The sequence below is a fragment of the Castanea sativa genome, chromosome 6 (genome assembly GCF_040712315.1).
Source record: "Castanea sativa cultivar Marrone di Chiusa Pesio chromosome 6, ASM4071231v1".
Classification (NCBI taxonomy): Eukaryota; Viridiplantae; Streptophyta; class Magnoliopsida; order Fagales; family Fagaceae; genus Castanea; species Castanea sativa.
The window spans coordinates 47,351,113-47,359,545 of NC_134018.1; the positions used below are offsets into that span (position 1 = coordinate 47,351,113).

General features: G+C 32.9%; 1 pseudogene; it reads left to right on the forward strand.

Annotated features, from left to right (window-relative positions):
* Nucleotides 1-2,718: 2,718 nt before the first annotated feature.
* On the forward strand, nt 2,719-6,908 carry LOC142640077 (heat shock cognate 70 kDa protein-like; annotated as a pseudogene).
* Nucleotides 6,909-8,433: the final 1,525 nt, after the last annotated feature.

Here is an 8,433-nt window from a genome sequence, read left to right on the forward strand (position 1 = left end):
TGATCCTTGAGACTCTGTATGGTGTGAGCCTAGGCCTGCCATAGTATCCCAGCTCCTTCAAGACTAGATTTCCCACAGACGGCGCCAATTGTAAGTGCACAATTGCACCTAGACCCAAAGACAATTATGGGCTTAGGTCTAATGAGCCTTCTACAATGAAATTTGTAGAGTGTAGGTTTGAAATCTAATTTAGAGGCACTGAAAACTTGATAACAGGCTAAGGTGTGAAGATACTTGTAAATAGTAGATGATAATTGCAAAGGGACCTCCTCGGACGTAATCCGAGGACCACTTTTGTATTATGTCTCTTTCTTTCTTAAAGGTTACAATTCTTCCTCTTTTTTTTTGGTAACTAACCCCTCCCCCGTTTTTATGCTTCTTCCCTTGGTGCTTTAAATAGTAACCAGAATTTTCAGTTCTACTATTCAGGGGTCACTTCCCTATCAATGTGGCCAGGGAGGTAGGTGTAGGGTCTTTAATGTGGAAGTGGCAGCCTTTGCCTAAGATATTTTTCTAACACCGGTGCATCTAGAGGGTTCAGGGATCCCCCCTTTTAACCAACGGTCTTTCCAGAACTCTGCCTTGATCTTTATAGTGAATCTCTGAGTTCTCTTGGGTCTATCCGAGGAGAAATTCATTCTCGGATGTATCCTTGGCTTCTCGACGTATAGGCCGATTTTCAGTACTGACAGGCTTTTAATTTAAGAACAGATTGGGCCTCCTTGTTTAGAGCTCAAAGGCCCAAATGCCTGCGCAGGTCCTTTTACTCCCCACAAGTGTCAAATAAGCCAAAAACCAAAATGTTCAAATATATAAGTCAATTGCATTTTTTATGAGCAGAGATTTTTTCTATAAGGGATTTGTTTGTTTTGTTTTGTTTTGTTTTTGTTTTGTTATTTTTTTTTTTTTTTTTTTTTCAAAGGGGTCAACAGCCACATATTGCGTTATGTGACCTCTTTAATTTTTAGGTTTTTGGGGAATAAATTTTCAATTTGCGAGGGAAGAGTATGAAGTTTTTTAACCAAAATTTTCAAGTAGCTTATATTATTACATGGTCTTCTCTTGATAGATTCATCCCTGCCTATACCAAAGAAGATTTAAGAGCCTTCTCTCTTGAGCCAAATCGAAATACCCTTGTGTACTGTTCATCTTGTGATCCAGATGATTGAGTATTTGGAAACTTTGCTTGAAACCGTTGAATTTGTTTCTTGTGAGTTTGCTACTACAAATCTTCAAGGAGTTCCTTGCATTCCTAAATTCTGATGTTGTGGGTGAGATTCATTCGTGAAAAAGATTCATAAGAAGAATTTCGAAGGTAGTGCAAATGTTGGGTTTATGAGTAGTTTACTTCCTTTTTTTTTTTTTTTTTTTTTGAGGTGGATTTTCTAATGGGATTGGATCTCCCTAATTGATTTTTCCGTTAAAATGGGTTTTTATTGGTTTTTCGCTTCGTTATCAATGTGTGTGCCTATTTATTGCTTTATGATTATTATCAAATTTGGTAGTTGATAACCATGGTTTTTTTTATTATTATTTTTATATATACAAGATAAAATTCTACTCTAGAATAATCTAAGTGTATATGTGTATGAAGTTCTCCACACCCCACAAGCACTTATATTTGTGAAGTGACCATCGCACCAAAGGTCCAAAGGTGTGCAATGGTAGTTGATAACCATGGTTGAAATAATGTTTTGTGCTACTTATTTGAAATATAACATAACTTGATTGATTGACCTAACAATGAAAAGTGCAATAAAACAACGGAGAAAAAGGCAAACAAAAAAAAAAATACTAATAATTGATATTTAATATATTAGTAAATGAGAAAATTTATATTATAATATTATTAGACATTTATTATGATTGTATTTGTATATGAAAGTATGTATTCTGTTATTTTAAGAAAATATGGTTTGGTAAAATTCTAATGTAGGATTTAAATATAGAATAAAATGTAAAATTAAATTAAAATATATTATAGAATAATGGGGTATAAAATTAGGAGATCTCAAAAGTTTATGTGATGAAATATTATATTATTGTGAAGTCAAACAAAAGTTAAACATCTTTGGCCTTATAGTATTTATAGATTATTCTTTTCTATTTAAATTTCTTTTATAATCATTTGTCAAAATATCTTTTATCATTAATTTATATTTTTTGAAAAATCAAGAACCATATTTTTTTTTAATAAAAAAATTATTGCTTGGAATTAAATTGGTAGAGTTAATTTTGGAAATGAAAAAAAGGGAACATCTTTATTTTTTTATTTATATTTTGATAAGGGTACATCAGTATTTTCGAGGAGTTGTGAAGTCTATATTGTTCGTGGCATAAAGCATTTCGAAATTCAATTGGTATAAGAATTTTTTCCAAAAAAAAAAAAAATCAATTGCATTATCTAGAAAGTGGAAACATCAAACACGGAGTCAGTTACTGAAACATATTTGGGTACAAAAGAGAGAGCCTCCATTGCATCATCGTTTTGGTTTACAACAGAAAGCCTCCACCTTCCCCACCCCCCAGAAGGATATTGGACCTTCTTCAACATTTTCATTGCCGAAGTGTAGTCTTATAGTATTCATTCATCTACTTCGTTTTGGTTTACTAAAGTCTTTGAACTTCTTCGTCCTCGGGGGCCAAAAAAAGAAAAGAAAAAAAGAAGAGTCGTTGAAGTTCTGTTCTGAAAAAGAGGTCTTGGAACTTGTTGTAACAATGGTCAACAGGCAAGGAGAGGGCCCAGCGATTGGGATCGATCTGGGTACAACGAATTCATGTGTGGCAGTGTGGCAAACTGAAAGCGTAGAGATAATAGTGAATGATCAGGGTAACAAGACCACTCCCTCCTATGTTGCTTTCACTCCTATGGAGCGCTTGGTAGGTGTTGCCGCCAAGAATTAGGTTGCCAGGAACCCCACCAACTCTGTCTTTGGTAATTTTTTCCTTTCAAATAAAAAAAAAAGGATTAATAAAAAGTTTCATTTTTTTGAAGTTTTTTTAATTTTATTTTTTACTTAAAATCTTAGCTTTCACTTTCCAATATCAATATATGTTATTGCTGGTTGACATATTTTATGGGTATTGTTTTGAAATAAAGATTTATTTGTTTATTTACTTAAAATCTTAATGAATTATACTCTCACATACACCCACACAATTGCTAACAATTTCATAAAATGAGTTTTTTTTTAATAAAAATATATATAATTTAATAGGTATAATTGGAAAGGGAAATTTTGAAGTTTAGATGTTATAAACACATCATAAAATACCAACTAGTTGAATATCTGATCTTATTATTTGCACTAGCGTAGCGTAGAGCGAATGTGAAGACATTGGTATGTTTATTTTATTTTATTTATTATTTTTTTTAGAACCCTGTTGATATGGATTATTGGGTAACAAGTTTTGTGGAAAGCAAAATTTATTTGGATGTATGTCGGGCTGTTTGTAATCATTGTTAAATTTTGTTCCTAATGCTCATCAGTTTAATTCCTTTAAAATTTTTCATAAAGGAAAAAAAATCACATGTATTTTTTAGGGTTTCAACTTAGGTGTTCGTTCATAATAATAGTTCTTTATTATCAAACCAAGATACTAATTGGATTTTTTGTGTAGGTGGGGATTGTACCTCAATCAGACCAATTGAACTAATTATAACCTATATAAAAAAAAAAATCACTTTAAGAATGTTTGATACTAGCATTCACCTATCAAAAATAAATAAATAGTAGCATTCAAATATTCTTACTTTTTTTTTTTTTAAAGCATTTAAATATCATAATGTCATCTATTGAATTCTATTTAGGGTTCAATGTCGGAGAATAAGAATTCACAACTTCAATAATAAAATTCATTTAAAAAACCAAAAGTCTTTTTTCTATTTTCGCATTAATTATGAATCATTTGCTTTAGTAACTGTAATTATCAAGGTATTAATTAAAGTTATGTTTATAAATTTCAAACTTGTTTTTTAAAACAAGTTATCAAAAGCAGCTCCAATCAAATTTAAAATTTTAACGTGAGATCACAATGTTATAAAAAGCAGCTTTTTAAGTACATGTTGCAATAGTTGATATATATCTAAAGTTTGGCGTTATTTTAATTTTGCTCCTGTAAAGTTTCAATATTTTGATTTGCTCTCCTAACTTTAGTTATCATCATTTGGATTTGCTTTCCATCAATGTGTTAGAACACTTGTAGCAATGGAGCTAAAAAGATGCTATATAGCTATTTTAGGTCCACCAAAATACAAAAATAACCATACAACAATGGAGGTAAAGCTATTTTTTTAGCTTTATTGCTACAGTGCACATCTATCTATGGTTGTGCACTGTAGCTTAGAGCTAAAAAGAAAAAAGATTTATGGCCTTCCCAGTTATGTGTGTGGCTGTGATAGTTGTGTGTAGTGGATATATTATTTTATTGTAGTAGATATCTTATTTTATTGTGATATTTATGTTATTTTATTGTGTTGAAAGCTAAAATAGATTCACTGCTGCAACATGTGTATAGGTAAAATAGATATTGTAACTTTTTATGGTGCCAAATAACTAAATTTTTAGTTTCACTGTTGTGGATGCTCTTATGCCTTATAAAAAAACTCCTTCCCCGAGAAGAGGGCTCAAAATGATCTTCGGTTAGCTGTTGAGCACGAAATCAATTAAAATAATTTCAAAGATAGAGGATGTATGACAGTTCCAAACATATAGGGTTGAAACCAATACAAATTCAAACATAGAAGGTGTAAGATACAAACATAGAGGCCAACATTGTGGCGCCAATCTTATACGCTTAAGATAGCTAGGCACAACACAAAGTTGGAAGGGAAAGACTACTCATGATATTTAGGACCGGTTTGGTACGTGTGTTTAAACAACAGTTTTCAATTGTTTTGAAATATGTGTGGGTGAAAAAGTATGTAGAAATAAGTGTAATGTTGTTTAAAATTTGAAAACATATGTTTAAAATGGTGTACCAAATAAGACCTTAATGTTATTGGAGCATATTGAAATTTTGAAACTTTAGGGAGTAAAATCAAAATAACCCCAAACTTGGGTGTAATTTACAATTTAATCTTGATTTTTCCTTTGTTCTCTCTCTTTTATACTATCTTATTAGGATCATGAGCTACTGAATGTTCGCTTCAATTTCTTAAATTCACGAATAAAAAGTATACTCGCAAAATAAAAAAACTCAATATATAATGCTTCTTGTGCATTAAGATTGTATTATTCATCTACTATTTGACAAATCTGTTTCTTAAAAGGGAAATTATTTTGTAGATGCAAAGCGGTTGATTGGTAGAAGATTCAGTGATCCCTTGGTTCAGAGTGATATCAAACTTTGGCCATTCAAGGTCATTGAAGGTGCTAGTGATAAGCCTATGATTGTGGTCAACTATAAAGGCGAAGAGAAGCACTTTTCTGCCGAGGAAATCTCATCTATGGTTCTAATAAAGATGCGTGAAATAGCCGAAGCCTACCTAGGCAAAACTGTGAAGAATTCGGTTGTTACTGTCCCTGCCTACTTCAATGACTCCCAGCGTAGGGCTACAAAGGATGCCGGAAGCATTGCCGGCCTAAATGTCCTGCGTATAATCAATGAACCAACTGCTGCAGCCCTTGCTTACGGTCTAGACAAGATTGCAAATAGCATTGGCAAGAGTAATGTGTTGATTTTTGATTTGGGTGGTGGCACTACAGATGTCTCACTACTTACCATTGAAGAGGGAATCTTTGAAGTGAAGGCTGTTGCTGGAGACACTCACCTCGGAGGTGAGGACTTTGATAATGGAATGGTGAATCACTTTGTTGAAATATTTAAGAGGCAACACAAGGTGTACATTAGTGGGAATTCCAAAGCTCTTAGGAGGTTAAGAACTGCTTGTGAGAAAGCAAAGAGGATTCTTTCTTTTGGAATTGAGACTTGCATTGAAGTCGATTCTTTATATAATGGTATTGATTTTTTTTCAAATATTACCTGTGCCAAATTTGCAGAATTCAATATGGATTTATTCAGGAAGTGCATCAATATTGTGGAGAAGTGTTTGACTGATGCTAAGATGGATAAGAGCTGTGTCCATGATGTTGTTCTTTCAGGTGGTTCTTCCCGAATTCCCAAGGTGCAGCAGTTGTTGCAAGACTTCTTTGATGGGAAAGAACTTTGCAAGAGCATTAATCCTGATGAGGCTGTAGCTTATGGAGCAGCTGTTCAAGCTTCAATCTTAACTGGTATGAGAAAGGAGAAACTTCAAGACATCGTGCTCTTGGATGTCCCCCCTCTCTCCCTTGGTGTATCAGTTCGCGGAACAGAGATGTCTGTTTTGATTCCAAGAAATACTGCTATTCCCACCAGGAAGGAGGGGTTCTTCACCACCACGGTTGACAATCAAACTTCTGTACCTGAGTTTGTTTACGAGGGTGAAAGAGCTAGAGTTGAGAACAACAACTTCTTGGGAGGATTTACCCAGGGGTGTTGCTCGGATAAAAGTTTGTTTTGAAATTGATGCAAATGGCATCTTAAATGTTTCTGCTGAGGAGATGACCACTGGTGTGAGGAGGCAGATGACTATCACCAATGACAAGGCAGGGCTGTCCACTGAAGAGATTGAGAGGATTGTCCAAGACGCAAAGAGATTCAAGGCTGAAGATGATGATCACAGGAAGAAGATTAAGGCTAAGGAAGCTCTAGAGAACTTTGCCTACAACATGAGGAATACTATCAATGATGAGAAGATTGGTTCCAAGCTTGACCCTGCATTTAAGAAAAAGATTGGAGATGCTATTGAAGAGGTGATTCAATGGTTAGATGATCTCCAGCTCGTAGATTCACAATTGTATCATGACAAGCTGAAATGGCTTGAGAGCATTTGCAGTCCCATCAACATTTCTGGAAAGCAATAACAAATTTGTGCCAAACCCTTTCAACAAAATGATGATGGTCAATATAGTCCGCCGTAGCACCTTACCATTTTAATAAGTTCCTTTATTGTATATATTTTTGGATTTTAAAGTTTAAAATTATAAAGCCTTTCTAATATTTCTATAAAAAGAATAAATTAAGTTGGTCTAAACTCAAAAGAGATCCCAAAAATTAGAAATTTAATGAAAAGTAATCATAAATGAACTTTGGGATTTAAAAGAATATTGAATTACATCTTGATGTGTTTAAGTTGAAATGTGCTAAGAACAAAATATCCTATCATATCATATCTATTTATATTTTGTCAACAATGGATAGACGCTAATTTTACTTTTCAAATATCAAGTATTAATTCTTAAACAATGATTTTTTTCTTCTTCACTTCATGATTTGGCCCCCTTAGGATAAACTCTTTGCTCCGTTCCTGCTAAAAAATTTATCCTTCATGGAGGAAGTGTGCGCGAGCTTGGAGATTTGTTTCTATTGCTTTAGCTTGGTTCTATGAAATTCCTCATAGATTGCAATGCCAAGTTGTCCAACCTTTTGCGTATATGATCTCTATGCAAGATTTGGATGTGATTCATAATTCATTGGACTCCTCCAATGCAAAAGAAGGTTTAAGTTAATTGGTGTCTACTGGATAATCACCGTTTGCTATTCTCAGGGTAAAGGAAGCATATCAAGGACTCTATAGATACTGTGCGTCTATGCCTTTATATATAGCGCACGATGTATAAAGCTTTATATCTTTTAATTATTACTAGTAAGTTACCCGTGCGATGCACGGATAATGTTGTAATATTTTATATAAGATGGTTTTAGAAAATGTTGTATAATTATTATAGTATAATTATTATAGCATAATTGTTATAGAAATTTATTAATAATGAGTTCATCATTAAAAACAACAATTATAAATTGCATACACATATCTATTATAATAATTCAATTATAATTATTCAATTGAAGTAATGAGGAAAAAAAAAACTTTGGAGGAATATGATAGAATAAAATTTGATATAAAATGTGTCTTTCTCTTTCTCATTAATTCTAAAACAAAATACACATCTTAAATACCCACAGTTAATCACATCATTTACAAAACTCGCAAATCCACAACATCCGACATTAACATAAAAATCATAATTGTCGTTGTTACTCAATATAAAATGCAAGTCCCTCTTCCTTGGTTGTAGCCAACTTATACGGGTTAGGATTAGATGAGACACAATGTTAGAGCTAGGTAGGTGTAGTTGAAAGATTGAAGGAAAATGACATTGTTTTTTGTCTATGTGTATTTGACGTAGGATGTCATGAAGGGTTATAGTAGGTATATATAAAGGGGTAGAAGTGCAAGAGGTAAAAATAATGAATTAAAATGCAAATTAAAGAGTGTTGTGTGTATGTGTAAGGAATGAAAAGTCTTGAAACATTGAACCAAATGATACAAAGAATATTTATTTTTTAATTAGAAAACTCTTGAAACATTGAATCAAATAAAAATAA